The following is a 21783-nucleotide window of genomic DNA, read 5'->3' as shown; positions in this document are numbered from 1 at the left end:
CTATTTCACATGTAGATAAACTAAGAATTAAATAAATGAACTCTTCCAAGGTGGTACAGTTATGAGTAGTACAGCTAGATTTGAAATTCAGGCCTAGATACCTCTGGGATCCTCATTCTCTTTATACTCATCTACCTCCTGCCTCAAAAAAAAAAAAAAAAAAAAAAAAAAAAAAAGAAAGAAAGAAAGAAAGAAAAAGAAAAAGAAAAAAAAAAGAGGCTAGATAATTATCCCAGAGTTGAAAGGAAGGCAATAGATTGGAAAATTATTCAAGTATATGGAATTTCCCCTTTTCCCCTAAGTACTTGCACAATCAAAGAAATAGGACTAAATGAAATGCTCCAGGTTTGTATAAATATATATACTCTACTGTCATGTGGTGAGCTATTTTGCTGTGCTGCCTTGTGTGGGTGTGAGCCTAATTCTTGGGCGGAGACCCAGTTCTTTGTTTTCAGCCACTCCCTAGAATGGAATGTATCAGTTGGTTAGTTCCTGGAACAAACTGTTATCAGGAAGTGCTTGTTGTTTTGAGCACAAGCTGGAACTGGGTGTCTCTTGCCTTGTGTGCAAGTGCCAGGTCTATCATTCTATTGGCTGCTGCTGTGTTGCTATGCGCTCTTTGTCCAATGGTGTACGAGCAGGGCAGCAGTTGAAGTATATAAGGGGTGGTCTTTTCGGGCTCGGGGTCCTTCTCTCAACAATACCTAGTGGATGCTCCCAATAAAGTGTGTTAAAGAAGAATCCTGTTGTTGTTGTCATTCCTGCTGGCGGGTAGACGCGACACTATCATGTATATCTAAAAAGAACAAATAAAATTTTCTAAAAAATGATTAGGTCTTGCTGTTATATATGAGGAAAACAACCTGTAAACTTGGAAGAAAACAGACAGCAACTCATAAAGCCCCGATACCAAAGGTTGAGATATTTGGATTCACTCTAAAAACTACTACAGAGACCCGCTCTCAGAGAATAAGTATAGGTATATCAAATTATGTTTAATGTGCAGTTACTATAATGCTGTCAGCACTCCGACCTTTCTAGAGATTTTGGTTTTATATCTCCTTAATTACAACTCACAGTTGTTTCTGTATTATACCTGAATTGTAACCACAGTAATTTGTGTGAATTTATTCGCTACTTTGGTAGCCTTAAGCATGACATGAGTTTGAATTTTGTAGTAGATGTTTATGATACTTACTGTAACCCCTTATAGTCATTTAATATTTTTCTATACAATTTGATAAAATATCTATATTGAACAAATGTGGTACCCAATGCAATGTGAATTAAGTGTAAAATGTGTGTGTGTGTGTGTGTGTGTGTGTGTGTGTGTGTATGTGTGTGTTGTAGACAAAGGGAGTTTAATGGACTGAATAACATGAGTAAATAATAAGTAGACTATCTCTCTTAACACAAAACAAGTTGAATACTACAAAATCCAGAGGGAGAGATTTTGAGTTAAGTGCATGGGCCAAGACCATATTTGGATTCACTTTGGATTCACTTCATGTGCTTCCTAGCATTTTACAATCTATGGCTTATATTACCTCCAACAGGATTTTTTAAAAAATATTTCCTTACAAAAGTAGACCTCTCTGACAAAATGATCTTCTTAAGAGCAGAGGGCATGTATTTTATCTTTAGGATCTAGGAAAATACCTATAATTTTTAGCATCTGAAGATGTTTGTTGAGTGAGTGGGTGAAAAAAATAAATCAATGATCACTGGGAATAAATCTCAGATGAACTTTTAAATGATCTAAGATTTTTTCCATCTAGGATATCCCAGAGTTTTCACACAAATTGTATTTATAATGCAGAATATGAGTTTTTCTTTAAGATAGATGTAGTGAGTCTTTCTTGTAAATCTATTACAATCTAATTATTTTCTTTTGCAGAAAATTGGTTTTTCTTTTAATTAGTCATAGTTTTAAAAAGAAAGAATCTTCTGAAATTACTTTGGAAAGTTACTTTAAACAGCATTGCAAAAATAACAGTTGCAATTACATTGAATTAAAGGAAAAGGATTCTTTAAATAATTTCACAACCAGTCCTAAAGAGACTTAGATAGTCTTAATTCAAAAACTATAATCATCTACAGAACTTTACTACTAGGATGAAATTGTAATCTCCATGGGGACAAAGATATTTATATACTTATTCAACTCAGAGTTTCTGTGGGTGAACAGGATGATGAAAGAATAACAGCAAGAGTATTTACTGAATTATTTACAACATTACCAATAGTGCATATTTATTTATATATTCTAGATGGATAAGATTAAATCAGGCATTTAAAAAATTTTGAACACAACATGTATCAGAAGCCTACTATGAGCCAAGTATTATTCAAAGGGGTAGGAATAAAGCAAAGAACAAAATAGATAATGCCCTGGCTTTTTTAAGTTTATAGTCAATTAAAGGAAGAAAAATCAAAACAAAATGAATATATGCCACTTTGGAATCTGGTTGAAGAGCTTTTAAAAACTATATAAATCTAGGATTCCACCCTTCGTGTTCTGAGTGATTACACACACACACACACACACACACACACACGGACATATGTAATTTTGATAATTTATCCGGTAATTCTGATGTGCAAGTGAAGTGTACAATATCCAAGAAAAATAAATAAGCACAAAATCATAAAATACAATATCAGGTGATGATAATTGTTATGAAGCACCATAAAGCAGAATGAAATGGAAAAAAAAATCAGCAAGCAGCTATAGAACTATATGCATATCTCCCAGAGAACATTCCAGAACAGGGAGAAGGCCAGCATGGCTGCTATGAAGACCAGATAGGCAGAGTAAGAGATTTTATTTTAGGTTGTGCTTAAGGACCACTATGTGAATTTTGTGTCTGAGCTTAAATGTGATAAGAGGACATGGGGGATTCTTAGTGTAGAGAGATGTGATCTAACATAGATATCACCACCCTCAGCCTTTTCTGCAGAGGACTCAAAAAAAGTGGAAGCAACAATAACCATTGGAAAACTCAAGAGATGATGGTGGCTTTGAGAGGATGGTAGCCTGGAAATCAGGAAATATGATTCAACATGTATTTGGATATTAGAAAGAAGAAAACACATTCCCAGGCTGTATATGATGTGAGAGAAAAGGAGAAAAGCTAAGGATGATTCCATAGTTGTTACCTCAAGCAATAAAATGAATGGCAGTTCTGTGCTCATCATGCTTGGATTTATCTGCTTATGCATTTCCATCTAGCTGATTAGACAGAAGATGGGTCTTGGTGACTTAAAATACTATGGTAAAATTATCTATTTAGAGTTCTCTTTCACATGTATATATAGTGTTAATCATATGGACACAGCATAAAAGCATATTTACATAATCACATGCACAGTTACAAAATGCTCCTAAGTTGAGAGTCTTCTTGTTCCACATTAGAAAATAGTGAGAGGGGAAAAAAAAAATAGAGGACAACCCTATATGAGAACTCATGTGTACTATATGCTGCCTCCATCAATATGAAACTGAAAATTCTTTAAAAGTAAGAGAAGCTAGGAAGAACTTAAAAAAAAAAGTAACATGAAGACAGAAATGAAATCTTGATGAAATCAATGAATAACTTTCAACTAGGTGGTAGCTTTTGGATGGCAAAGACATCTTTAAATTGGTTTTGTCTTAATTTTTAAGTTGCCACTTCTCTTTTGATCAAAGCTGAATAATGGTCAAGCTTCATTACTGTGCCTAATTTGCCATACAGTATCACATTTCCTCATTTTGTTCCATGCATCATTGTAAATTTGAAGCTATGCATTTTAACGTAAAATCATTTATAGTTTTATTTACAGTCTGCTTCATCATCTTCACTTCTTTTTAAAGGCATTATTTAGTAAAATACTGATTTTAATAAAATCTTTATAAGTAACTAATCATATAAATTATCATTGAGTACTTATGTGACTAAGTATGAGTCAAGGACTTCATCCTTATTCTGACTATAATAAAAGAAATAATACAGGAATTTAGGTTCTAGAATACTTGTTTATCAAATGAGGAAACTGACGGACTAAACAAATATGAATGTTGGGCAAATTTCATCTAAAATTCCTTCTAAGTTTTTACACTAATTTTTTTTAAATCCCTTTTTGTTTTTGGTAATAAATCATCAAAGAGTTTGAGGAAAATAATCCCTGTATGGTCATTTAGGATATCAGATGTATGGTTTAACTGTAGGAAATTAAGGAGCGAAATACTCAAGGGACAAAATTTCCACAATGTCTAAAGTAGGAAGGCAAAACATGAATACTAGTTTGGATATCTCAAGTCATTCCTGAAGGCCATAGACAAAACTTGGGGCCCAGGAAAGTTGGGAGGTTGGAAGAGTATCTGTGATAATATTAGAATTCTAAAAAGTAGCACCCTTATTATGCCAGAAAAAAAATTCTCTTTCCAGATAACAGAAGAGATAATTGCTATAGTAGATACATTATACCATGGATTACCAAAAACATCTGTGATTAGCTAAAATAAAACACAGCCCAACTTTATACTGTTCATAAGAAAAAAAATGCATAAAACAAAATCATTCTGATATCAAAAGTCAAACGTCAGAAAAGATGTCAGGTAAATTCTGAGCAAGGTTAACCTGATGTAATTATGCTAATATCAAATACATTATGATGTGAAATAGTAAAACAAAGCACCAATACTGCCACCAACAAACACAGTAGAGACAAAGTAGAGATGAACTACTTATTCATATAAGTGCCAATTCTATAGAAAAGGTATGAAAGGTTTAATTTGGGATGTGCTTATAATACAGTTTCAGAATAGTGGAAAAAATTAATATAACTGTAGAAATATAATAACAAATCTATCATCAGAGCAGTGGGTGTTAACACAATTCCTCCGGTCATTATAAGATTAATTAGTTTTAAAGAAAAAAATCAGAGAAGTGCATAAAAGATGTGAACAAGTTAATCAATTAATGAGACTGATTCAGTGGTCATAATTGAACTGTCTTTCAAACAGTTGGAAAGGACACACACTCCCAAGAGCCAATTAAATGTTCATAAAAATTAAGTACATATAGTCATCCCTCTGTAAGCATAGGAATTGAGACGAGAGTACTAAATCTGCAGATGTTCAAGTTTCTCAGATAAAACTTGGTAGTATTTGTATATAACCAACTCTCACCCCGTGGTATACTTTAAAATCATCTCTAAGTCACATATAAAAATGAGTACAGTATAAGTTATATAAATACAATTGGCCCTTCATTTTCCTGGTTTCCATATCCACAAATCCAACTGACTTGGATTGAAGATATTCAAAATACAAATTCCAGAAAGTTCCAAGTTATCAAAACTTGAATTGGCCACATTCCAATTAGCTCTACACTGAATCTGCCTGACTGAAATGATGTATAGGAATACCCTACTACACCCCCTCCCAGGAAAGAAAGAAAATGCTACATTGTTGAGGAGTATCACATAGTTAGGACTATTATGGCTGTTTGCACTGAACATGTACAGAATTTTTTCCTTGTCATTATTCCCTAAACAATACAGCCTAACAACTCTTTACAAAGCTTTTGAATTGCATTAGGTCATATAGGTAATCTAGACATGATTTTAAGAATATGGGAGGATGCGTGTATGTTATATGTGAATACTAAACCATTTTAAACAGGATATGAGTATCTATGAATTGTGATATCTACAGAAGCCAATCCCTCATGATAGCCAGGGATGACCTTACTTTTTATAATGTTTGTGCTCAGCATGACTGGGCATTAAGGTCTAACTATAATAGCAAACATCAGCAACACTGTAACCTTGTCTTCCTTCACAGCAGGTGGCTCCACCAGGGTATGCCTGCAGATCTCTTTATTTACATGGATGCAATTTAGAGCTTGGAGCACAGAAAATTCAGGTTTGTTGGTTTGTTTCCTGAAGTTTCTGGAATGTTTTCTTTTCTGAGGAGTTTTAATCTACACGTGGTTGAACTTACGAAAGGGCAGCCTATTAATATGAAGAGTTGACTTTTGGGACTCCTATAAGTCCCCTCAAATTTCATAATGACTACTTTCTGACTAAATAAATTTGAAATAAAAAAAAGAAAATTATATTTTTTAAAAATCTATTAGTTTAGAAAAATAACAGAATTTTAAGTCATATATAGGTTAAAGAAAATCAGAATAGATATTTTAAAAATTACTGAGTTCTACCAATAACTAGCATTATACATTATCAAACTTCAAGAATATATACACATATATATAGCCCTTAAAATTTAAAAAAATGTAGACAATGGCAGAACACTAAAAAGTGATGAACTAAGTATGTAAATTTATGAGAAGTTAAATAAAATTCAAGAAGTAAAAATAGTAATTTTAAAGAATGATAATTAATGCAATAGAAATTGAAATACAAAAAAAAGATTATATCATCCCAAAGCTCAAGAAAATTAGTTTTAATTAATATCCAGTGAATTTAATTAAAAAGTCATCAAAACCATATTGTAAATGACAAAAGAAATACAGAGATGTGATATAAATTAAAAAGACAATTTATTGATATTTTTAAAAACTTTATGCCAATATACTTAAGAACCAAAGCAAGGGACTAGGGTTGTAGCTTGGTGGATAGCGAGCTTTCCTGGCATTCATGGGTCCCTGGGTTCAATGCCCAGCATCTTAATAATAACAATTTTTAAAAACCAGAAAAAAATGATGGATGTAGTAAAAATATTTAATCAAGAAATTGACTCAAAAAGGAAGAGGATTTTGATAGTTTTTGTCTGGCACTTGAAAATAAATCATTAGTAAAACATCATCCTTTAAAGACTATCATCCCTGTTTTAATAACAGGGACTTAGAAGTTGCATTTACTAAAGTAGTGACACTTCATCTGCACATGGGGAACTAAAACCAAGATAAAGCTTAGCATCTACCCCTTTATAATATATCTGTTGACTTCATTACCTTAAAACTCTGTATCAAATTCCTCCTCAACTCTGCACATACGCATGTTAATCATTTAAGTCATGTTCATCTAAATCTGACAATCCTTTTCCTTCAAGGCTGAAGACAACAGCTTCTTGTCGACTTTTACAAGAGTAGCTAAGCTATTTTCAAGATTCACATGGACACCATATTCAATGGATTGTCAACCACCAACTTTTACAATGTCTTGTTCCAGACCATTTGGACAGCACCTAGAAGTCTCCATTCACTGTCCTGAACCTGACAAGAACAGCAAGTCTTGTAGATAGATCACCCTATGGTGAGAACTGAGGCCACCTCCACAAGCAGGAGCAACCCACACACAGGGACCAAATTTCCCCTAAAGCAGTTAAAACTTCCATGGAGACTTGGAACCAAACCTGATAACTGTATCAGCCTGACCAATCTGCCTAGGTCTACTTAATTATATACACCTCTTTCCCCTGCTCCAATTCTTTGGCTATTTAAATCTGAAATTTTTGCCAGTATCCACAAAGATGGTTGTCCCCTTGTCTTCCAGGTATAGCTATACTAATGAACTCTTTTCCTACTTCACCATTATATTTCTCTATTTCATCTTTTGAGATGAGTAATCAGACCTGATTTGATGTGACTCTACAAAGTAGCACTGTTCTGACCTAAGAATCCAGTAACATTTTTACAAGTAAATCCATCAATTACCCAGGGAACCATATTACAATATTAAGCCAATAAAAAGAATAGAAATAAGGAAAGTATTATGTACTTGTTTTGTTTTGTTTTGAATAATTATATGTAGGATGCCAAACCTAGACAAGAAAACTATAAGAATGGATAATTATAAATGATTCTTATTAACAAATATAAATATTCTACAGTAAACTGAATTTAGCAGTTTATTTTAAAAATACCACTTAGACATATTTTGTTTATTCAAGTATTTGATTAGTTTAGCAATGCGTTAAAGAAAAAGTATATGATCATCTCAATTCATGCATAAAATATATTAAATAAAATTCATATTTATTTATAAGAAAAGTTTAGTAAACTGATAAAGGTTATATATTTGAACGTTTAAATTTGTAAAGGATATAGACAAGTGCGGTGGCACATGTCTGTAATCCCAAGAACTTGGGAGCCTGAGGCAGGATCATCACAAGTTTTAAGCCAGCCTAAGCAACTTAGCAAAGCCTGAGGTAACTTAGCTAGAACATTCCTCAAAATAAAAAAGACCAGGGAAGTGGCTCAGTGGTTAAGTGTCCCTGGATTTAATCCCTGGTACCAAAAACAAAAACAAAAATGTAAAATGGATATAAACTAAGGGCTATAGTAGTATATAGTATTATAAATAGTGAAAAAAATAAATGTAATTCCTTTTGAGTATAAACTAATATTTGTTACTATCACTTTTAAAACATTTTTTTGTTGTTATTGTAGATGGACAGAATGCCTTTATTTGATTTGTTTATTTTTATTTTGGTGCTGAGGATGGAACCCAGTGCCTCACACATGCTAGGCAAGTTACTATCACTTTTTACAAGTACTTTAGCCATGAATATATGACAAGAAAAAGAAATAAGAACTTAAGTATCCAGGAATGAAGTATCCAGGTTGTCATTATTTATAATTATCTAGATGGAGGAACTAAACGAATCTACAAATTCATAATTAAATTCAATATATAGTAAGACTGCAGCATATAAAATCAGTATAATATAAATCAGTTGCCTTTTTATACACTACTAATAAATATTTAAAATTTGTAATTTAAAAAGGTAATATAATAATAAAAAGACAAGGTTTCTGAGAACATATTTGACAATATATCTAGGAAAAAATTTTAATTTTTTTTCAGTTAAACAAAAATAATTAATCCATTGAATTTGAAAAAAAATTGTGGAGTAATGATAATTTCTACATCCTTCTAATTTTACTGTTATTTTAAAAAAGGTAAAAGACTCATAATATAGAATTATAGAAACATCCCAATAGTAATAATAAAATCTCTACATGTGGCATTACTTTCATTAAATATTATTTCATTTCCACAAGTCATGGTAATACTGTGTATTGAACTACCCTGAAATGACAGAAGTAAAACCTGCATATACACAATTTTTTTTCATGAAATAGAATTTTGTGTGCTCATTTTGCTGCATTTCAGTTTTCTAGTCACTGCCATATTTGTGGCAGGAATTATTGATCAGAAAGCAGACAGTCCGCTGACTCCTTTTCTGTGTCTTGCTGGTAGCAATGGACCCTGAGGAAAGCCCTTGACACTTGTCTGACTGACATTAAGCCCAAACCCTTTACACAAATAAAATTACCTTATTTTAATTGCTCATGTATCTGTAACTACTTAGCTAAGTGTTTATAGTTTGTCCCCATACCTATTTGCTGGATGAATCCAAAAAGCTGATTTATCTGGGGAATATTAAAAAGGCTTAGTGATTTAAAATGCAGATGCAAATTTTTCCACACAGACAGGCCAACCAGCCTGTTTTTGTATAAATGAGAGCTATGCTGCTAAATCCCCCATAATGAGATTAGAAAATATCTTGTAAATTAAAGCAAGAGATTTTTAAAGTTAATATAATGCTTCCATACTAGATTACATTCCATGTTTAAAACATTTTGATAAAAAAATCTTAATAAATAACCCAAGAACAATAATTACTAAAATAACAAATTAAAGACTTGAGCTATGTAAAGGCTTTAATACACACCAGGGATCAATGAACATTAAAGTGAAAAAAGAAAACTGTTTAATGAACTAACAAAAATAACATGGTAGGAGTATTAGGGACTAGTAAATGTCATTATACTTTATTAGATTCTCCTATCATATTATGCTGTGCTGTCCTGCCTCAACACACTGTATTGCTTAAACAAAAGGATAACCACAATCAGAGACAGAGAGTGAAATAAATGGGTTGCTTAGAACTAGGATGCACATTCATTTCTCACCTTCACGATATTAAGAAAAGCCCTTAAAAACATTAAAGAAGCCATCATATATCCTAACTTCACCATTTATAACTCAGATCTCATTTGCAAGTCATTAATTTTCTTTAATTCAATATATCACTCTTGCTAAAATTCAGGTTAAAATGCTTTCCACTCACAGGTGATTTCTCATAGATAACCATCCAGCTATATGATATTACTGAATAACAAACCAGACATTATTTGAGAAAAATTTTATGTACTAAATGTTTTCCCCCACTACCACATCATTTATTTTTCTTTTCATCAAAAAATAAAAAATAAAATTTCAATTAAAAACCCTTTATACATTTTTTCCTTAGTTGCACAAGTGATGCTCATAGCATCCTAGGATTTATAAAGTACCTACATAAATTGGAAGTGTTAGCAGCCTTTATTTTTGTTTACTCTATTTTAGAGGAAGCTCTTCATGTTAGACTGTCTGATAAGAAATAAAATAAAATATATAAAATCCCTTGGTAAATTATGTCACAAAAGTACCACAACATTTTAAACCATAAACTATATGCCCTAGGGAAAAAATATGTATCCACTGGTTTGTTTTATTAGGCAATGCAAAGTAAATGTCTTTCTGCTAAGCTCTTAATGAGCAAATTTCCAAATAATTTTCCTTAGGTTGTTATGAACTTCACATAAAGATGCAAAAGCCTTTTTCAGAATGTTTCCACAACCATGTTATACTTAATCAAGGTTACCACTGTATTCAACTTTGTATTTACTGTCAAAGATATATTCAGTCATTATTATGAAATGTAAGAATGCTTCAAGCTCTCTAAACCTGACAATTGAAAATCTTGAAAACCTCTCTTTATGCAAACTTGACAGCTATAAGCTTACCTCTTAAAAAGACAATATACATTGATGTACTAGAATTCAGATCGCTGAGTTTAATATGTGCATTAGCATAATATAATTGGTTCTGCCTTTAGGGTAGCCAATAAGATTGTGCAAATATGCCTATTCATAGAACTCTTGAAATGATTTGCCACTTGGGAGTTATAGAGAAACAATTCAATTTCACTTTTCTACAAATGAATTATGGTCCAAAAAACCAAAAACGTCTATTAAACTTTTAAGGAATATGCTCAGTTTAGACACCAAATATAACTTGTTATACATATGGCTAAGTTTTAATATATAGTATAACCTTCACATTGATTTCACAAAAAAACTCTAAGATGTTCAAATTCTCTGTACATGAAACATTTTAACATTTTTTATGTCGAGAGCCTATATAGATACTGGATACTATACTGAACAAAAATGATCTTATATAACTTTCTTATCATATTAGAGATCCTACTGAACAAAAATGATCTTATATAACTTTCTTATCATATTAGAGATCCGATACTTCTAAAATGCCTATTGACAAAATTTATTTATAAAAATGTTAATATTAATTAGCTTAATACTCCTCTGATGGTCTTTAAAACTCTTATAAGTAATAAAATAATTCATTGCTTGGTTCAGTAAATATCCGGGGGACATCATTCATGTTTCTAGGCACTCTACTAACTCTTGGGGATTAGGAGCTAGCAAAATGTCATCCAAGTTGAGATCACAATTAGTCCCAGACCAGTCAGCAGCATCAACATGGAGAAAGTTACTGAAGAAAATAAACAAGGCATAGGTCAAATTGGGAAAACAAATTTGATCTGTGATCTACCTGGAGTTAGCTGCTGAATTTTGACTTTTCTTTTTTTTTAATGTTTTTTTTTTTATTGGTTGTTCACAACATTACAAAGCTCTTGACATATCATATTTCATACATTAAATTGAAGTGGGTTATGAACCCCCAATTTTACCCCAAATGCAGATTGCAGAATCACTTCGGTTACACATCCACAATTTTACATAATGCCCTATTAGTAATTGTTGTATTCTGCTACCTTTCCTATCCCCTCCTATCCCCCCTCCCCTCCCCTCCCATCTTCTCTCTCTACCCCATCTACTGTAATTCATTTCTCTCCTTGTTTATTTTCCCATTCCCCTCACAACCTCTTATATGTAATTTTGTATAGCAATGAGGGTCTCCCTTCATTTCCATGCAATTTCCCTTTTCTCTCCCTTTCCCTCCCATCTCATGTCTCTGTTTAATGTTACTCTTTTCTTCCTACTCTTCCTCCCTGCTCTGTTCACAGTTGCTCTCATTATATCAAAGAAGACATTTGGTATTTGTTTTTTAGGGATTGGCTAGCTTCACTAAGCATAATCTGCTCTAGTGCCATCCATTTCCCTGCAAATTCTATGATTTTGTCATTTCTTATTGCTGCATAGTACTCCATTGTGTATAGATTTCAAACTATATTACAGAGCAATAGTGACAAAAACAGCATGGTACTGGTACCAAAACAGGCGGGTGGACCAATGGTATAGAATAGAGGACACAGAGACTAATCCACAAAGTTACAACTATCTTATATTTGATAAAGGGGCTAAAAGCATGCAATGGAGGAAGGATAGCATCTTCAACAAATGGTGTTGGGAAAACTGGAAATCCATATGCAACAAAATGAAACTGAATCCCTTTCTCTCGCCATGCACAAAAGTTAACTCAAAATGGATCAAGGAGCTTGATATCAAATCAGAGACTCTGCGTCTGATAGAAGAAAAAGTTGGCTCCGATCTACATATTGTGGGATCGGGCTCCAAATTCCTTAATAGGACACCCATAGCACAAGAGTTAATAACAAGAATCAACAAATGGGACTTAATTAAACTTAAAAGTTTTTTCTCAGCAAGAGAAACAATAAGAGAGGTAAATAGGGAGCCTACATCCTGGGAACAAATTTTTACTCCTCACACTTCAGACAGAGCCCTAATATCCAGAGTATACAAAGAACTAAAAAAATTAGACACTAAGGTAACAAATAACCCAATCAACAAATGGGCCAAGGACCTGAACAGACACTTCTCAGAGGAGGACATACAATCAATCAACAAGTACATGAAAAAATGCTCACCATCTCTAGCAGTCAGAGAAATGCAAATCAAAACCACCCTAAGATACCATCTCACTCCAGTAAGATTGGCAGCCACTATGAAGTCAAACAACAACAAGTGCTGGCGAGGATGTGGAGAAAAGGGTACACTTGTACATTGCTGGTGGGACTGCAAATTGGTGCGGCCAATTTGGAAAGCAGTTTGGAGATTCCTGGGAAAGCTGGGAATGGAACCACCATTTGACCCTGCTATTGCCCTTCTCGGACTATTCCCTGAAGACCTTAAAAGAGCATGCTACAGGGATACTGCCACATCGATGTTCATAGCAGCACAATTCACAGTAGCTAGACTGTGGAACCAACCCAGATGTCCTTCAATAGATGAATGAATTTTGACTTTTCATGTAGCAGCATTTAAATATTTCACTGATGAGAAAAGGCAGTGTAATTTTGATCTTTGTACTTTCTCCCAAAAGCTAAGTTTGGATTCTGAAGAAGGGAGCCCCACTTTCAAGGAGTGACATAATTAAAGCAGATGGTTCATTGGATCAAATACAATATTATCTCTGCTCCACCTGTGAAGTAGTTCTCAGCCAATTTGCTGTTAAGAATGGAAAGACATGGAAAAGGTGGTCATGCAGCATTTAGACTGGGTGATTTGAAAATTTTATGGTTCCATTAAGTGGATTATCATGGCAAAACTGAAACTAAAACTGTTTTCTCTTTCTGGACTATTTCTTTTCCTAAAGTATAGGTGTCACCCACACCAAAACACATTAAAGACTTTATCAGTAAAGTTGAACATTAAAATTAAAATGTAACATGAAAATGAGTTTTATAAAATGCCTGTTTTCCCTTTCATACCATCCATAATAACATCCCTTTAGAAAAGAAGAAATAATTTGCCCTGATTCCTGTTAATTCCTTACCACCAGTTCTGTCTTCAAGCTTCAGAGAACTGGGTTCTTCTCCTCTCTGTTTACAGAGTAGTCCTGGTAGTGGTTATCAACTGCATAAAGCAAAACTTCTTAGGCACCAGCTTCAAGCCCCACCTTACTTTTGTTGACTTAACTGTGCTACTATTTATAAATTCCTCCTTAGTGCTCTCTTTCTTCTGTTTGCAATAATTTGATGAATTCCTGACTTTATTTCTAGCTCTCTAGTAATCCTCTATTTGCTTAGCTAGCTTCTCTTTTTTCTACCTACTTCTCAAATATCCTCACTCCCTGAGGATATTTGAGAAGTAGGTAGAAAACATAAGTAGGCCTTATGTTTCTTCTCATTTTATGCATTATTACTGGGTTTGGTCTGAATGTTTAGATTTTTTTCATTTACCAGTTTGGTTTTTTGTGTGTGATAGTTTGAGATGTTTCATCTGATATTTATGATAATGAGATTACCTCACTTAAAAAAAAAGTTAGCCTTTACTGATTGCATATGAAAGATACAGGTCCAGATAAAAGGCATATGTATTCTATTTTAAATAAATTACAATAAAGAGCTTCTTTGATTGGTAGGCTAACTTAGTTAAAGGTAGAAATCATCAACATTTTTATGTGAAATTTTAAAGTATTCAAAAGTAGTACAGTTTGAATCTTTTAAATATTCTCTCAAATTTGGTTTTATAGGAAAGTTTTTTTTAAATGTTTAAGCTATATAAATAATCATTAGCCTGGTGTTAGCTGCCAACCAAATAATATAAGAACTTATGGATTTTTTTGGGGGAGGGGGGAGTACCGGGGATTGAAATCTGGGGTACTCCACCACTGAGCCACATCCCCAGCCTTATTTTGTATTTTATTTAGAAACAGGGTCTCACTGAGTTGCTTAATGCCTTGCTTTTGTTCAGGATGGCTTTGAACTTGGGATCCTCCTGCCTTAGCCTCCTGAGCTGCTGGTATTATAGGTATATGCCACCACACCTTGGTGAATTTATGTTTCCAACTCATACCTTCACTAAGTATTAAATCCAACTATGTCCTAGTGTGTACCTGGGTACTTAGATTATCATCTCCCAGAAGTATTTGCCATAATTGCAGAACCTTGTACTCCATGTTGAATTTAGTGGAGAATCTAAAGGTGAAGAACATCACCAGGTAATTTGTATTTATGTTAAATTTAGAGAAGCATCATACTAGATTTTTCTTCCTGGATTTTCTACCAACACTTCATCCTCACAATATTCTACTTCCAACAGAAGTTTTCATATCTTTTCTCCTGAAATTCCTGTCTTAATATCTGGTGCTCCCAATTCACTCAGTTATCCATACTAATTTTCTTGGAGACTTCCTCACCTCATACATTCAATAGCCACTGAAACCTATTGAATAAATAGCTTTAATAATCCTCAGAATTGTTTCCTCTCTCTTTTTTTTAAAACCCAGTATAAGCAGTATTCTAAGCCTTTATCACTTTTTACCTTGGCCATTACAACACCTTTCAAATTGACTTAGTGTCAAGCTTATTATAATTTATTTTTCTTATTATACTGAAGTTATTTGTCAGAAGCATGAATCTTATTTATACTCTTGATAAAAGCTTTCACACAAATATCTATTTTTACATTGAAATACACAGAAAATATATATGAAAATGTATGTTTTTTTATATACTAGGAGGTCTGATATATGCATGTGAATAAATGTATGCAATTATCATTTCTCTCTACCTATAAATATCAAATAGCCCTCCTTTTCCTTCCTCCTCCCTAGCTCTCTGACCACTTCACCCACAAATTACACTTTCCTGAGCACATCACCCTGAGTTCAGAGCACTAAGTGATTTCTTGTCACTCTCCTTGTACACACTGATACCTTTACCTAGAATGATTTCTCCCACCCTTTTAAGTGTGGAACATGCTTACTTAACCTTCAAGATTCTGCTCAAATAGTTCTGCCTTTATCAACTATTTTGACCTTCTCCAGACAAACTTCGATATTTTTGCTTTATATTCCCACTGCACCCTACATATTTCTTTATTGCAGCAATTTGAAAACTGCAAAGTTTCAGTGTTTAACTCTTTGGAGGTAAGAACCGTGTCTTATATTCCTCCTTCAGGGTGTGATGCACAATAAAACGTTTACTAAATTCCTCAATTAAATTAAACAACTAAATATTTATTAAAAATTAAAAATGGAAATTGTTAATATGAATATCTCTAAAATGTTCAAGAAAAAAGAAACGATTTAAGTGACTGATTAGAGAAAATTAGATTATCAATCATTTAGACTGGCATGCAAAAAGTGATTCTTACATTTTGAAAATATAATTTGAAAATCTAGAAAGGAGACCAAAGATAATGGAGAAAGGGATCCAAATAAGACAATAATTTAGAGAAAAGTAAGAAGGGGAAAGGAATAGAGACAATCTCAGTATTGTTTGTGTGGAGCTCAAGATATAAGGAAAACCTAGCAAGATCCATGTCCAGTCAGCAATTGGATAGCAGCTCTGAATAGTTAACTGTGAAACTCACAGAATGGATCATTAATATATCAAGAATTGTATGTCCATGACAGAGTAATTTTGATGAATTTATTGATAAGCACACTTCATTGAAAATATGAACTTTTAAATAGAAAATGATGGGCCAAGTTGAAGACTTTTCCTCTGTGCACCAAAATTCATATGTAAGAAAATGGAAGAAAGACAGTATTTGAATTATATACAACATGTTTAAGGATAAAATATATTTGGAGAGATGCTCAACAACCTGCAGAGAATTATATTTATATGTGATCCAATTAAGGAAATAAAAATAGCTAAAATAGAAGTAGGTCAGAATGCTAAACTAGAGTAATACTATTCAGACTTCATGCCCTAATTTTGGGAATTGAAGTAGGTTTATCGATAAAAAAAATAGTATGTGAATAAAATATAATTTCATTCATATTGAAAGATGTAAATATGCTGTAAAAATTATAGATTTTTTTTCTCTCAAGTACTTTGTGTTAAGAAATGCTTTTGAAAACAGCTAAGTTTGGAAAAATTAATACAACTTTATAAGTAGGTAGTATAAAACATAAATCCAATCCTAATGCACCTAGAAAGTATGTCTAATCAGCATTCTTTAGTATACACTTGTCACAAATGAAAATCTGGAATGTAAAATTCTTACACGTAAAGTCACAACTAGGGCTACTATTGAGGTGCTACCATCTGTTTAAGGCTTAAGAAATATAATATTTCTATCTCTGTATCTATGGGGAGGCATGTTTAAAACGAATACCTTATATGACTACCTTGTGTGTAAAAATCTCATTAGAAGAAACAAATTTTATCACTTAAAATAATAATAGTACATGACACGTGGGTATTTTTCTTCATGAAATAAAAAGTAATCCTATCAACTATACAAGTAAGGTAAAGCAACCAGAATTCTTCTGAATTATCACACTGAATAAAAATATTTTCTGTTCAAAGCCAAAAGATGAAAAAATATATACCATTTATAATTAAAATTGCACTAAAGCAAATGCAGTTATATATAGTCAATGAAATTTCCAAGTTGCTTGAATTATCACTCAATGCCATTGGAAAATATGATAGGGACAATTTAATCTTTGCAGGGATCATACGAAGTTATTGGTTGAGCATTTTTTTACATTTTCCTAGAAAAGAAGACAACGAACTTATACATAGGAAAAAAAAAAACTGAAGGAAAGCAACTTGTTATGAGCATTTTGAAACAATTCTGCATTGTGCACACTCAGAAAATTGAGTCATAATACAATTGAAAATTTTAAGTTTTCATTGTTATTTACATGTTGTAGACGGCTCTCCTACTGATTACCAGGAAAACCAGTCCATTTAGAAACAGGAGAGAAAAAACACAGAAACCTGCAGCTGTTTGGAAACTAGGCTTTTCCTGGGCCTTAACCACCAAGAAGAGGTAACCGACAACAACTTTCCAGATAGAATTAAAGATTCCCCATAAAGGTCACCACTCAGTTTAAGGAAGTGATTTTAAAATAATGTTTCATGGAATTCAGTCTCCATGGAGCCACTTAGAGAGAGATACTATTGAGACACTATTGGAATACTATTGAAAAGCTACCATCTGTTTAAGGCATTAAAAAGACATTGGCAATAGGGAAGATATGAAGGTAGAATGGATCTGAGGGCAAGAAAGCAAGGAGTCCAGAGGCAGGACTCCTTGTACCAACCCTACTTTATTGTGGTACCATTCCACTTTTACATATATTGGATACTAAAATTCAGCTTGCAACTTTGAAAATCAAATGCATTTCTTACCTTAAATGTAATCAGTAGAATTGCTCCTTAAAGTTGACCCTCCACAGGACAAGATTTGGGAAAAGAAAACACAAAATCACAAGTGGATTGTTCATGACTTTAGAGTTAATGAGAAGCAAAGTGAGAAAGATTTAAATGTGAGAACACTGTAAAGTATTGCCAAGTTTTATAGATGAGAAGAGGTTGTAAAATAAAATCCTTTCATTTTTCAAGTGAGAGCATGGTAGTCCAGAGAGATTCTGAGAATTATGTGGGGTTATGGGAGGCAGAGGCCCAGGAGAATCCAGAAGTGCACAGGGTGGGTGGGTGGGGGGGTAGAAACGGTCTGAAGAGGAGGATGTTTGAGGCTAATAAAAGGGTATATTCAAGAAAATGATGGGGTGTTCCTTTTATACAGTATCCACAATATATCAAGATTTTTACATGCCTTTAAAAAAATCAATCCCTATAGCTCAGTGAGATAGATATTATTTTATCTGGATTTACAGATAAGAAAACAAATTTTGATTGATGAACTCATTTTCTCAAACTCACAGAGTTAAAAAGTAAAAGAGCTGGAAAATAAACTCAGATTTTTCTGACTTCAAAACACTTGTGCTTCCACATTTTCAAGAAGCATCTTACACATGGAAAATGACTTACTGCTCACATACATTTTCATATCTGATTCAAACATTTTAAGGTAGTTGAGCGTGACAACTCTAAAATTCCTAAAATCTAGGGTCTGAGTATGGGTTAATTTTGGTGGAGTCCTTGTTAAGAATCCTAAAGAGATGAAAATGCTTATGGAGAAAACTTCCAAGTTTTAAAGTTTGGGAACAGAGGGATTAGGAACCAAGGAGAACTTTGTGTGCAGAATAAGTAACAGAGTGGGAAGCTGTGAGGAACACCGGACACCTGCCAGCTTTAAAATTGGACTTGAGCTGTCCTTGTTTATTGTGTCTCTAATCTTGCAATGCCATGGGGAAGGCAGAGATGAAGGACTTTTGCTGTATTCTTCAGCTTTTCCTTAGTCTAAACAGCATAAATGAGTTCTGTTATAAAATAGGATGCCAGGATTCAAGATCATAGTTGATTTTCATCAGGTTGCTTCAGTTTATTCACATCCAAAACAAAGAAGCCATTTCACACACACACAACATTTTTTTTTTTGCAAATGTTATTATTCATACTGTCCTCACATTCTCACATATGTAGATTGTCCTGTTAAAAAACATTGTGCTTGACTAATATTCTCTTCATCAAATACATTTTAGCATAAAAGAGCACAGGCTGCAAAATGTGACCACATTGATTAGAATCTTGGTTTAGTCACTTGCTAGCTGGGTGGATTTGAGTGGATTACTTAAGCACCCTCAAACCCAGTTTCCTCATTTCTAAAATGAGAATAATGACAGAACTTGCCAAAGCCCTTCTGCAAGGATTAAAAGATTCACTCTCTCAAAGTATCTTGATACAACTCAGCATACAATATGTTAAACGTTAGCTATTGTTATTTAAGATGATATTGTTATTTAAAAATTACATTAGCATTTCTAAATTTTTTTTAAATCGTGCAAAATTACAAGAGTTAAATGTTATATAGTCAAGATTTTGTTGCAATCTACTAGAAAAGTCAAAGTATAATAGCAATAATATTTCTAAAAGGACAAAATTAGACTTCAGGCTTTGGCACTATTATAAACTAATATATTTACTTAACTTAAGCAACTATGAAATCTGTTAATATATGTATGGGATATGCCCGGCATGATAAAAGGGACTGCACTATTTCAGTAATCACATATTTTATTGAAGAGCCTTTGGGCTATTTTAATATTCAAATCAGCTGAATATTTAGCAGTAATAATGTAAGATTAATATTTGTACAGGCACTTGTTCCTTTAACAGCAGACATTACAGTCAAGCTATTACCTTGCAATAATGGAAAGATTTTTTAAAGCACTGTCAAATGGGAGATTTTTATACAGGTTAGAATTTTATTCTGATGTCATGTATTTCATAAATGTTGCTATTTCTTAAAAGTATGGAACATTAATCATCAGCTTTTGCAGTATTTCATTTTCAAGTAAATTCATTCATTCATCTCAAATTCTAATCAAATTTACCTAAGCAATTACCTTATGATAATTTGTCCAGTTCTAATAATTTAATTGATTTCAAAAACTATACCCAACTTTTGCCACTTTTTCCCCCCCTCTCTGCGAGAGACTGAGTCCAGGGCTTCCTACATGCTAAATAAACTTTTACCACTGAACTATATCCCAACCCTAAAATCTTGGATCTATCCACAATATTGGACATTTAACTGGGTTTATGAACAAAAACTTCTACAAATGTGCATTTTAGGAATATGTTAATGTTTTTCCATGTGTATATAACATGGTGAATGCACAAAGCTAGGTGAGTTCCTTTGTATGGATTCTCTTTCATAATATTAATATTCTGGTTAGAGCATTTCTGGGTTTATTACCTGTCTCTGAATTGAATAAAGCCTCTTGGACTCAAGCTTCTAAATATCCTCTAAGGTGTGAAAATTATTCAGAAACATTGACCTGCCATGAGTTATTGTTTTATTTTCATATGTTTACATTAAACAAGAAAACGGACAAAATGCTATCCTCTTTGTTAAAGAACCAATCTTAATTGCTGCATGTATTTCAGGAAGTTGGAAAGAGCAAGAACTGAATTACTTTCTTGTGTATCTTTCCTTATTAGCACAGCAACCATTTAGTAGAGGCACTCTTGAATAAGATGTGCAAAATGGAATGAGAGTTTTGTTTTTTATATAAAATTTGTTTCAGAATACTCTTATTTGAAAACATTTGGCCAGTTACAATACATAGCAAGCCTAGCCAAAAGTGCACAGGTGTGTTACTTTTTCCTAGTATTGTCTTACATCTTTAGCCCTTGGAAACAGCAGAAGGGTTTCCTATTGTACACGCAGGTGTGATCACCCACTGTGGAGTATAATTCATATGTCCTTTTTGATGAGCAGGAAAGGGGAGAGAAGAATGTTTTTATGTATTTACTTTTTGGTTTACTATTAATTAACTCAGTAGTAGGGAAAAGCATAAGTCAGCATCTCTCTTGTGGAAAACATATCCCACTTTCTTTTCATCCACAAAACCTTATTTGGTGGCAACAGTAAGCAGAATGTTGAACAGATAGACCAGATAGAAAATACTTCTTGTTCTAAAGAACTGGGATATTAGTGGACGACTGCTGCTACTTCCCTGGATCAAAAAGTCTTTTAATAAGTAGGGAAGGCATCTGACTTCTCTGAACCTTATTGCAGAATGGCAGTAAGAAATCAGAGGAGATAATTACTTACAAATAATCTTCAGGAATGAGGCATCTTACCAAGCTCTCACTGAGCTGAGAATCAAAAGCTGAAACGTTTTGCTTAAATTTAAACAGCTAATAATATGGAGTTCAGACTCAAAAGTTTAATTTTTAAACTCTGTGTTTAGAGCTATTTCCCTACAACATGATGCAGAGGTTTGAGAACGTGTGCATGTGGAGGAAGGCAGGGAGCCCAGTGGCACCCTTGGGAGAAGCATCCTCAGAAAGTCAAAGTTTAAAGGATTTAAAGCATTCTATAATAATGAAAATCATTAACA

Source organism: Spermophilus citellus, assembly GCF_964194105.1.
Source record: "Spermophilus citellus genome assembly, chromosome: 12".
In the NCBI taxonomy this organism is placed as follows: domain Eukaryota; kingdom Metazoa; phylum Chordata; class Mammalia; order Rodentia; family Sciuridae; genus Spermophilus; species Spermophilus citellus.
Note: the sequence above shows the minus strand (reverse complement) of the source record.